Raw genomic sequence first — 13,591 nt, 5'->3', positions numbered from 1 at the left:
CAGAACAAGTCCTGGAATGTTTCAGGTGCTGAAGGAATGATATTTTCCCCTTGATTATACTAGTTAATCTCCCAGTATTGAAGAAAATATGCATGTATTGGAGCACTTACCTAGGAGCCCACAGGCAGCATTCTCCATGTTCCATCTAGAATTTGGTTCCTGTTGGCCACAGCTTTGATTAAAAGAATAAAAATACCACTTACCAGTAGCCATTCTGGTGTTGGCATTACAGTTTTGCTGTTCCCCCAGCAGGGCTGGATCTGTTCAATGTCTGCACAGGAGATGTGCAAGGGGGATCTCTGAATATTGAAATAAGACTTAAGCCACTATATCAAATTAACACAGACCACACCTTTTTCCTGGTACCTTCCTAGAGCTGCCAAGACTGTTTAAATTATTATTTTTTTATCCTAGTAGGGAAGCTGTGTACAAATGTGCTCTGCTGCTTCAGGACTGTATTGTCAAGACTGAAAACGTAGAGAAGTCAAAATTATTGTTCCTCCAGCAGTTCCCATTTTACAGCATGTCAAAGTCAAGTCTTTCATAAAACATCTCCCCAACACCAAGGAGTGCAACAAATCATTCACCAGCAGTGGAAGGAGGAATTTCCATTTTCTTTTAATCCATCCACGAGGAATGGCAATAGCACTATAGGATGCTGCGTTTAAAATGCATGCTGTGTTCACACAGCAGAAGAACTAATTCTATTCCAAAGAGGAATAACTGTTGACACTAACTCTGGATTTCCATGGAGTTCGCTCCTGAACTTTTAATTTTGAAATGCATTACAGTGGTGGGTTTGTACTTCTGTCCTTTTCATCACATTATATCTGTACAGTGAATTTAGAGTAAAATGGACATGTGTGACCTTTCTTGTCACGGAACAGGAAGATGCATGTTTCACTACATGAAGAAACTGAATTCCTTTATCAGCATAGTAAATATTACTCTTTCAATGACAAAAAAAGAAATCATGTGCAATTTCCCTTGTGTACAGCTGTGAAGTCCATGCATATGCACAAAGGTAGCACAGTGCAGCCTGCTAACAAGGCAGCCGGAGAGATTCACTTCATACAGGTGGTGTGGGAATTGGTCAGTGATCAGAATGCTCTTTAATTGCAGTCACTTCTATGCCATTACTGAAATCCATTACATCATACTGAATACTTCAGTACATACCCTTATAAACAGCATTTATACATTTTCCATCATCTGCCCCCTTTTATGCACACTGCTACTTCATGCTGCCTACTGCACTATACTTCTTCAGTTAGCTTCTGACTTTTAGTTTTACTAAAAGCTAGGTTTTTTAGTGGATGTTCAGGGTTTTTATAATATTGTCATTAAAACTATTGTTTCCCATTTCACTGAAACAAAAGGATTCAAAATTGAAGTCTGAGTCTTCCTGCCAACACTTACCAGGATGAATTGGTGAAGTTGTACCTCTTTTCAGGAGAAATAAAATAACATTTTCTCATGAAGGCAGAATTTTCTATCTGGTCACAGAGGGGGAAAGCCTCCTTTCATTCAGCAATGACCGTTTTGCAACGTGGAACATTCATCAGCTCCAAACAGGAGTGTTTTCCTCCTCCAAGCACTTACTATCAAAATCAGTGCTAATGGATATGTGACAATGCAATTTGGAAAAAATACTATTAATTTACTTAATACAGTCTTATATTTCAATATTAATGCTGGAACAATAGTATTTTATTTATATATGCATATAAATGATATATGATTATATATATATGATATATGATATATGATAGATAAAAATTGAGTGTGGAATAAGTTTTCTTTCTACAAATTATTAATACAAAGGCTCACAAAAGACAAAAATGGATTTAAAATTTCTCAGTGTTTGTGTCTCCATCCACCTCTCACAATCAAATTCAAAGTGACAATCTGTGGAAAGAAAAGCATGTATTCAGAGATACTTTCTAAGGTAAAATATTTTGCAGACACATTCTTTGCACAGAAAAGATTATGTTAGGTATTAAAGAGGTCAGTAGGGAAGGGATAATCTTTACCACATTAAGCTGGGAACCTCTTAAAGTGTGAAAGGTCTGTGTCCTTCAGCAGTGCTTTTCTTTTAGCCAAAAATACTCAGTGATGGTGTTTGAATTTGAAAATATTTGAGAAAGCAAAACTGTATATGAAAGTGCACTGTTGCTGTATGAGGGATGCAGCAGGACTTGGAAAATACTGTGACATTAGTGGTCACTCACAGGACCCAGAATTGGCTATATTCATGGGGGAAATACTGGTTTATTCTATATATAAACACGTACATCCATCAGGTGATGCACAGATAGGACTTCTGGAGACACCAAGTGATTCTGAAGTCCTGCTTCAGGTGGTCAGCATGCTTCAGGGCCACACAACATTTGAGACAACAAATATTTTGAGAACTCTTAATGTAAAATACAGTCATTATTATACACCCATGTACAAATTTAGAAATGTGATGTTGGTTTGTCCCTGCTTTGCACCTGGTGTTTATTATTTGTAAAACGGACAAGACATGCAAAGTTAACAGAATATTAATACTTTACATTCACTTTTCAAACACAGAAATAAATATACAAGGGCTCACCAGTTTCCAAAGTTTAGGAGAAAAGCACTGCAGATTTTTTTTCAGATGCACTCCATCCCTGCACTATTTAATCTAGACACAGAAGAGCAGTGGGAGGAAGAATTAGTCTTACAAGATGCAACTTGACTTCAAAAGAGATTAAGGCTACTTAATTACACCAGGATATCCCCCACTGATTTGCTAAGTCTGTAGTAAATCTGTACCTAAGTGTACATCTGGAAATGGACAACAAAACATAAAAGTCATTAGAATTCATGTAGACCTCCTAATAATTAATATAACATTTTCTTATCCAAGACATCTTTCTGTAATTATTATATGGGAAGCTAAGAATAATTACTTTTAAATGTTTGATACAGGCAAGGGAAAGATGGATTTTACAACTAATAAACTACTCTAAATCAAGAAATCAAAGACCTTATTAAGTCATCATATTAGCATGTGCAATATCAAAGAATGCTCCCACCCACTGATATCAGCTGAATTTAAGCTCATCTCCATCATACAGAGATTTCATAATGGAAGTATAATTTAAAAATGCAAAAATATCCATGTTGCAGTCTTGTTTATTTTTTGCAACATGATGCTTTGTTCTTTGGAAACTGTCATTTCATCCTGTATCTTATACAAGGTAAAGAGTTTCTGGTTATTTTTTAATGAATGCTACAAATCAATGATCACAGAAATCATTAGACCAGTGTGCATGTTAGAAACATTCTCAAGTGAAGCTTTCATTTTTAGAAAAAAAAACACGCATTAGCAATATTACCATAGTAAGAAAGAAAGAAAGAAAGAAAATCTGTGTTGTTCTCTGTGTAAATAACTTTCACGCTGGACACACCTCTCAGTCTAAACAAGTTCTGTGAGCTCATGAGGTCAAATGAAACTATTTCTGCTCTGAGTCTGCCAGTTCCTGAAGAGACTGAGGAGTAAATCCAGGAGGCACAGTAGTCAAACTTCACACCCAAAAATGATGCTCAGATGATATAAACACAAAATTACTCACGCTAGCCATAGAAGAGTAGAATTTCATTAAAACCTGCACATTTTGCACAGTTCCTTCCTTCTCCCCACTGACACAAGTGCAAAACCCTGAGTTTCATTATGGTTATGCCTCCTTTGAATTCCATTTCCCCTTTATTCCTGCAAATCAGGCAGCTTATTTTATTAGCTAGCCTCATAAATTCAAATACATTCCCAGAGGTTTAGCTGGCCACATCCAAGGCAAAGGTAATTTGATCTGTTTTGAATAAAGGTCTGGAAAAAGCTACAATGAGGCTTCTCCCTGTGGGAGTTGCTTGAAAGCTGAAGCTCTCCCTCTCAAACCAGGCACTGCAGGTCCATGGAACCTGATGGAGAGCACCTGCAAGTGCAGTGACAACTGGCTGATGTCAGTCTGATGCCGCTTTTGATTGTCTTTGAAATGCTGTGATCTGGGGACATTCTTAAGCATTGGGAAAAGGCAAATGTCACTCCTGTCTTCAAGGAGGACAAGAAGAAGACCCCTGGAAACAACAGGCTAGCCAACCTCACCTCAGTCCCTGGGAAGATTTCCAGAGTAAATACTGCTGGAAACCATTTCAAAGCACATTAAGGACAAGGATGTGGCTGGGAATAGTCAGCATGGATTTATGAAAGGAAAATCATGCTTGACTGATCCAATGGCCTTCTGTGGTGTGATCTGTGCTTGGGATTGCCCCAGCCCACGTGCAGGACTGTCATGGTTTGACACTGGCACAATGCCAGTGCCCCCATGACAATACCCTCTCCCCGGTGTCTGCTGTGAGATGTGACCAGGAATAAGCAAAGCAGGCTCCTACTTAGAAATAAAGAAAACTTTATTAACTAAACTACAAGAAAATAACTAAACTACAAGGAAAGAAAAAAAACCACAAGGAAAATGAAAACCTTACAAAAGCATTTTCCTCCTCCTCCCACCAAATTTCCCAGTACAATACATTCCCCCAAATCACCAACTCTCAGTCCAGCACCACCCTTTAGAATACTCAATCTTCAGTTCATCAAGAGGAGAGGAGTCCTTCTTGTGCCATAGGCTTCCCCCCAGAAACACCATTGAGACCTCTTGTATTTCCTGTCACAAGTGGCACCGCCCAGAAATCCTTTTCCATGGTAATGTCTTCCTTCCATGCCCAGTGCTCTCCCCACTGCACATGGACCAGAGCTGCTTCTAGGGTTCCCCTTTTAAGGATGCTTTGTCCAGTTCCAACAAAGAGCACAGTCTCTCACTTTTGGGAAACCTGCCCCCCCAGATTTCACCCCCTGGGGCTGAGGGGTCTCAAAACCAGAGATCTTCTCTTCCACTGAAGATTGAGGGCACCAACCACGCTCCTCACCTGTTGTCTCTGTTCGTGCACTCTTACACATAACATCACTGCACTCCCTTGGCTCTGAGCCATTGCCTCCCCCTAAATGCAGTCTCTGTGTCACAGGGAAAAAAAAAATGGTTCAGTCTATGCCCACACAAGAAAGGTCCAGCCAAAAGGCCACTCATCTCCTCCCCTACTCAAGAGTCTTCTCCACTTCCCTCGTGGCCCATCCCCTCTTATCTCATCTCTTATCTCTCTTCTCATTCAGCTCCAGGAGGATCAGCATTTGCAAGGTTTCTATCATGCAAGAAAAGAGTTGAAAATTTCAGTCTCTGCCTGTCCCAGAGCTCCGGAACTCCCACGCTGCCCTGCTGGGCACCTTCTCGCCGCACCCCCCCTTTCTCCTCCTGGGCCAGCCACTATCAAATTCAGACGCCGGCTCTCCCTCTCTCTCTCCTGGGGGTGGCTGCCCGATGTCTCTTGGGGCTCCTCCACCCTTCCATCCTCAAGGGCCTCTTCATCCCCCATCTCTGTCCAGGCCCAGGCCTACCACAGGGCTGCCCCTCCCCCGCCCAGCAGATCCGGCCTCTTTGCCACCAAGTCCCAAGACAGCCTCCCAGAGGAGCAGTTCTGCTTTTTAACCCCTGTGTTCCCAGAGGCGTGTCCAAATGTCCCAATGGCCACATCAGGTGCCAGTATTAAAATCTGAGCACCCATTGCTTTGACTACAGCATCCCAGAATTCCCATTTTCCAGTCAAACCACCACAAGGACCTTGCAGAGAAATAATTCATTGCCGAGCAGAATGTCACAGAACAGCATAGGTGTAGCACTGTGTGTTTTATATGGGCTTTGTTGTAAAGTTGGTTATTTTTTATAAGTTAAAAATTTGGTTTCACCCTCAGCTCCCCCCATGTTCTCCCTCTTCATGGTTTGTTCCTCCAGCCAGTTACCTGTCAATCATTGTAAATGTCCCCCTTTCATTTCGAGAAATTTCTGTGTCAATCTTCCCTTACCTAACATGATTTGTCCCCTGGGCCTTTTCCCTCCCCTGGGCCCTTCCTATTGGTTCTGTGTGTCCCTCGCTCCATCCCTGGGTTTTGTTCATTGCTCCCTCGTGTCCCCGTCCGTTACACCTTTCCCCTTTATCAGCGCCTCCCTAACGGTTTTTACCATCACTGGCCCCGCCTGGCTCAAATAAAGCGCCTTGGCATCCAAAGGCGTGTCCACTCCTTCCTTCCTTTGCCTCAGCACTTCGCAGTCCTGCTCTCGCCTGCATCCCCACACAGCAGATGGAGCAGCTACTTGGGGTTCTCGCCAAGAACCTGGGAGTGGCGGGATTCGTGGTCTCCACCGGTCACTCTGGGAGTGGCCAGCCGGACCCATCAGCTCCAGTGGCCACGGAAGCGAGACTGCACATAGGTAAGACTGAAATGTCAGGGCTGAATTTTGAAAAAGGTGGTAATTTCTTTCTGAATCTCATGAAAACATTGAAACATCTTCAACTTAACTGCTGTAAGTACATTTAATCTATCTCTATCCTAAGCTATGGAAATGGCCAGTACTATTGAACTGTGGCTAACATATTGTTCCTTTTTTGCCCCTTCCTTACATACTGAAGTCTCTCCACAGCCCACTCATCCAGTGCAAGCCAAAAACCTTACTCAGATTCACCATTCTCATAAAAGCTCTTAAATATACTTTCACACAAGATCCTCTCACCTGCTTATGACAGACAGCTGCTCCCCACCATTAAAACAAGAAGGCAACTGAAATACTGGGAAAGCGCATTCCTCTTGTTTAAATCACATTATATTGTTTATCTATTTGAAATAAACTATAATTTCAAATAAGGGTATCTTTTTATATATTCATGAAGCTGCTGCTGTAACATTTTCAGACAGCATCTGATCTGCAACCCTGCCAGAGAGGCACTGGTACAGTCCTCAGCCTGACACTGTGAGGCAACGAGGAGCCAGTCCTACCCCCACTGAATGAAACTGAAAGGTTCCCACTTACTGCAATCAAATAGGTAAGATCTGTGCTCCAGTGCTTACATTCAGTGACATCACACCTTGAAAATAGGACCTTTAAAAAGAAAACAAAAATCCAAACCCTCAAACAGAAATTAAATGCTTGATGCCATACCTGAAAACCTGCATATCTAGCAAAGCTGACATGGCTTTTGTTGAAAAGACCAGACATTTCCTTTAGTAGCAGACTGTTATCATTGCCAGTTTCCTTCAAGCAAGTCTCTCACTGATTATCTTTCCTCTGACCACTATCATTCCTACTGACAAATTATAGGCCTTTATCATCTTCCTGTTGGGGTGAAAAAATAAAATAGTTTGTTTTGAACAGTTTCAGTTCTGTGCATCCATCAAGAAAAAGAGCTCACTCAACACAGAGCCACCTGCTGACAACCAAGTATAGTCACACATTGAGTTTGAAGTATCTCTGTTTCTGGGAAAAGAACGTTTCTTGACTCTTTTTTTTCTCTTTATCAAAGGGCTTTGAGGGACAGAAGTTAAAAGCAGATCATTAAAAACAAACATAACTATGTAGAAGCCCTGTTGAATTTTTAAACATTTGTAAATCTGCACAGATTTGAGAGTGATGTTTTTTTCTGCTTGGAGCTGTATGAAAAAATGAGAAAGGTGCATACACAGGACAGTTCCATCTCTGTTTCTTTCCTTCTCGGAGCTGTATGGAAGAAGTCTGCCAAAACCTGATGCAATTATTGATCCAGCAGCATTTGATCCCTTTCTGTTCCAGTCATCCTGAAATGTCTCTGGTGGCTGCATCAGGCTCTCTTGTCTTCCCTCACCACCTTGCAGCTCAGGGGCTGTGGAGCTGTAACTTGCCCCAAATAGAGTCCCTCCCATATACAAAAACCCCTTTTCTGGAGACTGACTCCAGCAGCCCGGCTTGCCGACAGGGGGCAGCTCTAGGTTGGAACGGGTTTCTGTTCCCAGGATCCACTCATCCATGATGCCTCCCGGATGCACACACTGCCAGGAGCTCCCCCATCCATCCCAGTCAGCCAGCCAGGGAGAGAAACAGGCCGACCCTGCTCCTCTGGCATTGCTGATGTGCTGCAATATGGGAGCACAAGAGAAGCACCTCAAAGCCTTGCCCTACATCTCCTCTCGATCTCTGAGAGAGGAGAGCATTGCTGATGGTGCATCTCTTTGGTTAAGCAACACACAGGCACTGCACACTCAATGCTTCTGGTCTTGTAAGAGAATGTGTGTCAGGAGGGAAAGACTAAACACAGCATCTGAGACAGGGAGGATTCATTATGAAGGATTGTGGGTCTACATGTACCCACTGTAAGGAGCAAAACGCACTTTTGGCACTGACAAGGAGAGCCAGCATCACAGAAAAGCATGTGCCATGCAGAAAAGCCCATTAATATCAATATAGTTCATATGTGGCAACAGGGAAAGTGCTTCAGTTCTATTTGTGGAAATAACATGAAATACAATCAACCTCTACAAGGATGTGCCAGGGACAGCAACGAGTTTGAGAACAAAATGTCAGATTGGCCTGATAAAGTGTTTCTAAAAGGAGAAACAAGTCTGGCAGACCTCAGCAGAAAGGGACAAAGTCTTCACAAGGCACCTGCAGCCAAGAGCCCTAAGAATCCACTCTGAGCACATCCAAGCTCCCAGGTCTGTCCCAAACATGGCTTGCTCCAAGGACCTCTTCCAGGGGATGCAGCTCAGAAGGCAGACAGAGCACATATTCCATCTGTATCCCTCCCCTCTACACTTTCCCTAAAAATTAAACTTAACTGGCATAAAACTCCGAGTTGAAACAGGCTGAACTTTTACCTTGGATATGCTAACAGCAGCATATTGTGCATATAATCTCTCCCCTAGCGGTTCCCAAGAGTGGCTACATCAACATTACTTCTTTTTTTATAAACAAACATAAAAGCCCAACCCCAAAACATTCAAAAATTTTGATTAGGCCAAAGTTCAGCTGAGACCACTGTTGAGACAGAGGCCTTGGCTGAGTGCCCACCAAAATCAATAGGAGCCTTTCTATTTACTTAATGGGCTTTGGCTGAGCTCTGAGGGAAGGGGGTGGGAAGGTGGTAGAATCTGTGCTGATTAGCCACTAACAAAGACACGTTTGATATAATCTGCTGCCATCTGTCTTTGTTTTGCTAAACCACTCAGCTGGGCCTAAACAGAAAACCCATCAGCTGAATGAAGAATTAATTATTGAAAGAGTGATCCCTTTGCATTTCTCACCTTCTGCAAGATTTATCCCCACTGACCATGTGGGAGATTTCCCTGCCTGATTACAGCAAACCACCATGGCACTGTGCCTCTGGCTGTCACATACACGTGTGTGTCAGGCAAGCTATAAAAATACGTAAATTTCTTCAATCTCAAAGAGCTGCTGTGAGATTCCTGTTGTATCTGTGAGGAGGAATGGTTCAACAGTGACCACAAGATAAGGCTGGCAGCCCTGACACCTCCTCAACGTGTTCCAAAGTGATGAACAGCCTAATTTCTCAGGAATCACCCAGACTTACTATCAATGCTCTAGCTTGACCATAAGTGAAAGGATGTTGTAACTTCATGCTCCAAGGTGTTGTGGCCCACACTAATAGGACAGATCATCTGATGGCCAGAATCAAACCCAACAGAGTCACATCTGTGTGGGCTGGGGCTGATGGGGGAGGCACAAGCAGACCTGAGTGTGTGAGGAGTGAGGTGACAAGGACTTTGGAGCTGGGGTGGCCAGGGGCAGGAAGCTGCAGTGGTACAGTGAGACTGCTCAGGTCTGGGAGCTATTGGCCCCACAGCACAACCCATTCTCCTCCTGCAGCCTGACTCACCTCCAGGCAGTGCAAAGACCTGCCAGAGTCCTTGGATATTTTACAGGGATGGGTAAAGAGGCAGGCCAGCTCTTGTCAGAAAGCATTTAGATCCTAAATCTGGCTTAGACACCAAATTAGGTCTGACAGGAACTTGACTTCTAGCTTGCAGCTTCCCAAGAGTGTTTTTGTCTAAAGAGCAAAATACCTGAGTAGAATCTAAAGTAAGTCATAGCAATATTTTTCTCAGTCTCTTTTGATCTGTGATCCTTAAAAATTTCTTAGTGGAGCTGCTTTGGAAGTTTCACATGCACATAGATTACTGTGTGGCATTTATGAATCTAGTTCCTGTTCTTGCATGCCTTAAAAATGACTGCTCAAGCTCTCAGGTGAACCCATAATAGGCAGAAACACATGGATTCAAATGCAGTGGGACCTCAGGAAAGTCACCCATTAACCTGTCTGACTATTACTGCCTTAGTCTTTGTTTTGGACAACACTGAAGTACAATAATTATCATTTTTAAACTATGAAAGAATGCCATGTAAGACATAAAGACGCTCCTTGTCCAAGAAGAGTTTTTAATCTAATTTTGATTCATTAGTGCAGCTACCAAAGAAGCATGAGCTCACAGTTCAATCTGAGGCCCAGTAGTTCTGGAGAGCTGCCTGGAGTCTGGAGCTCTTCAAGCCCTGCTATAGAAACCATCACATGTTGTGCAGCTATGGGACAATTCCATAGCTGACAGCCTCTCATTTTGTGATGAAAAGCCTCATAAAAGAAAATTTCAATGCTTGTAAAATAAAAATTCATATTTCTTCTTGAATATTTTTTCTTCCTGTGGGGAGTATCACTAAGCAATAAGAAATTGTAAAGATATTAGAAATTAATGAAAAAAAAAGTTATTTAGTTTTACTTAGAACTTATACATATTTGGAGTTCCAACTTTTGAAATATAAAATAAAATATTTGAGATTATTCTTGGCATCATCAGAATAAACAAATAATAAGTTTCCAGTTCATTATCTTCAAAAATTGCCTGGGCAATATTTCTGTTTTTCATTACTGCTGTCACAGGGATGCTCTCCATAAGTCAGCTTTCAGCTAAATGCTGCCCACAAATATGTGCATTTCATTCAGATGTGCATTATTGCAAAGGGGGTGAAGGAGGCCAAAGCCTGACATTGGGATTTTAATACTCCTTCCAGCTGTAATGCCTCCAAATTTAAATTTGTGTGTCAAAGAATTTCACAACACTGAGACACTCTTGACAGGGCAATTTTTCCTGAGTGTTCCTAAGTTGTGCCCACCCGCCAACACTCTCTTGATCCTACTGTTAAAATCATTGAAAACCAAAAGGAACAAAATTAAACAAAATACTCACCCATTAAATCTCAGAATAAAGAACAAGTTTTTTCTGGTCCAGATAATTCACTGCAGTGAAAGGTTAGATTTTAGTTCAAGCAGAGCTTTCAGCATCGGGATCTTTGCTGGCCACAGAACCATTTCCAGCAAATTTCAGAGGATTTTAATCAGTACCAAAAAAATTTCCCATCTTCTTCTACATAGCCATGCAGAGCAGCGATATCACCTTTAGGAGGAGCCTCATGCCCTCTGTACAGCTGACAAAAACTCGGAGCCTGCCAAGCTGTTAGAACTTTACCTCACAAAATATGGTTTCACCAGCAAAGATTCTGAAAAAGATGGAAAACAACAAAAAGCAACTTCATTAAATCTATTCCATAAACTTTTCTCAAAATAATCTGCTGTATATTAACCTCTTGTGATGGATGCTTGTCTAATTTGTTCTTTAAAACTTTAAAGGATGGTGCAGTATTGGTTAGCACAAATATTAAGAATGAACAAGCAAATCTTTAACATAAACAGCCTGACATAAACAAAACAGAACCAGAGGCAGTGGAGATAGAAATCTGCTGAGCAGTAAAAGCAGTTTAGAAGCAAATATTGTTATTTTGAGGACACAGTGAAGAACAGAAAGTTGGTTCTCTATGGAAAGCGAAGAAACAAATTTGCTTAGGGGTGATCACAAGAGTGCTTCTGATAGAAATCAGGACCAGACTTAACTGAAAGCAGGAAAAGCCAGAAGGCCAGAAAGCTGAACAGAAGCTTTTACAAATTTAAGCCAGCCTTTTTAATCTTGCTACCTTTGTTGCTAACACTGCTGTAAACGTGTCTGTTCGCTTCTTTTACTCCCCTCTTGGGCCAAGGAAGGTGAGGTAACTCCTCATTCATTTACCTTATTAATGCACTTTATTCTGCATTAATCTCATTCATATTATTTGTCAGAGCCTTGAGAAACAGAAGGAATGTCCAAATTGATCCTTAGTGTCTGGACTTGTCCTTAGTGTTATTTTACCACTAGCTCAAGAAATGTCATTGTCTGATTGACTTCACATCTTCAGTCAGCAATTGAGCCCAGCACTTACCAGTCACCTTAGAGGTGAAATGTTTCTTAATGGACAATCTAATTCTCCTTTCCTACAGGTTAAGCCCCTGTAGACATAAAAAATGTTATTCCATTCCTCTTCAGACACTTCTTTAAAATCATTTAAGTCCATGATTGGTATCTCCACTCAATCTTCCCAATTCCCAAACTACATAGCCCATATACCATGTTTTTCTGCATGTCAGATCATTCCCACTTTGCTCTGAGTTTGTTCCAATCTGACATTATTTTCTCAAAGGGCAATAAGGAAAAGCTGGCCTGATACTGCAAGCTCATCAATGTGAAGTTGCACACAAAACTACTTCAGGGGCCTCCTCCTCCCTGTTAAACATGACAGATGCAAACCTTTTTCCATAGCAATATGACCCCTGTGAGGAGTTACTTAACCAAACTTGTTTGACCTGAACTGCAGTGGAAAAGTAACACCCGTGGAGGCAGTCACTGCACTCAGCAAGGGGACAGTAAATGAGTAATTTAGCAAGAGGGATTAGCATCCTTATTAACTCCACCTGTAGTATTCACTTCCTTCAGTATCAGCCATGTACTTTGTCCCCTGCATGGTCAATATCTTCAGTGATGTGACTGAAGCAAATGTTGTCAAGTTTTCTGGCCTCCTCACCTCAGCCTGCAGTTTGTTTTCTCTCCCTGTGAAAGAGTGGAAAGAGTCTACCTCTTACAGCTATTGTCTTTATACTGGGTGTTGTCTTGTCACATCAGTTTTTAATGACTTCTCATTTGATTGCCCTGGCCTACCAGTTTTGGCACCTGCTCCTGGTTCGTATTCCTCCTCAGTAGGTTTTGTGCAAATCCCATCTGTGTCCTGTCTTGCTACTGTTCAAAGACTCTTCTTTCTCAGGAGCCCAGCTGCTAGGTCAGTGACTTGACCCCTCTGATGGTTTTACTGCTCCTTGCAGTAAAGGAAAAAAGAAAAAAAAGAAAAGAAAAAAAGAAAAAAAAAAAAAAAAGGAGTAAGGAGTATTTGTGCAGCTACAGGCAATACCCTTCTCTCCTTCTCAGATGAGGACAGTCTTTAAAAGGACATGTTTTTCCTGTTACTCTTGTACATCTATGTTTGCATTAGTTAGGCATCTGTGTTTGCATTAGTTACAAAAACTAATGCAAATTGAAGCACTAATGCTGCTGGAGGAGCTTGTCCTTGCAGAGCACAGAGCTGTGGTAGGCCTGGCATGTGCCCTGGGGCTGCTAAGCAGTGGCTGTGCTGGTTGGAATTCTCTGCAGAGAACTTTGGGGACGGCCAGATAACCAGAGAAAAACTGAGCTTCTGCAGGACCAAAATGTCCACCTCCTCCAGACATCTGTATCCCAGCCTGTTCAGAAAAATCCCTGAAGTTATGCAATTTCCAT

The 13,591-nt window shown here is 41.9% G+C and overlaps 1 long non-coding RNA gene across 1 annotated transcript; it reads right to left on the bottom strand.

Moving 5' to 3' along the window:
• Window positions 1-1,787: 1,787 nt before the first annotated feature.
• LOC132070115 (uncharacterized) lies at window positions 1,788-11,272 on the bottom strand. The gene is made up of 3 exons (XR_009417885.1): window positions 11,144-11,272; window positions 2,600-2,671; window positions 1,788-1,908 (listed from the first exon to the last, which is right to left on the bottom strand). It is a non-coding gene; the product is annotated as an uncharacterized LOC132070115 (long non-coding RNA).
• Window positions 11,273-13,591: the final 2,319 nt, after the last annotated feature.

This window comes from Ammospiza nelsoni, chromosome 1 (assembly GCF_027579445.1).
Source record: "Ammospiza nelsoni isolate bAmmNel1 chromosome 1, bAmmNel1.pri, whole genome shotgun sequence".
Classification (NCBI taxonomy): Eukaryota; Metazoa; Chordata; class Aves; order Passeriformes; family Passerellidae; genus Ammospiza; species Ammospiza nelsoni.
Note: the sequence above shows the minus strand (reverse complement) of the source record. Positions and strands in the feature narration are given on the sequence as shown.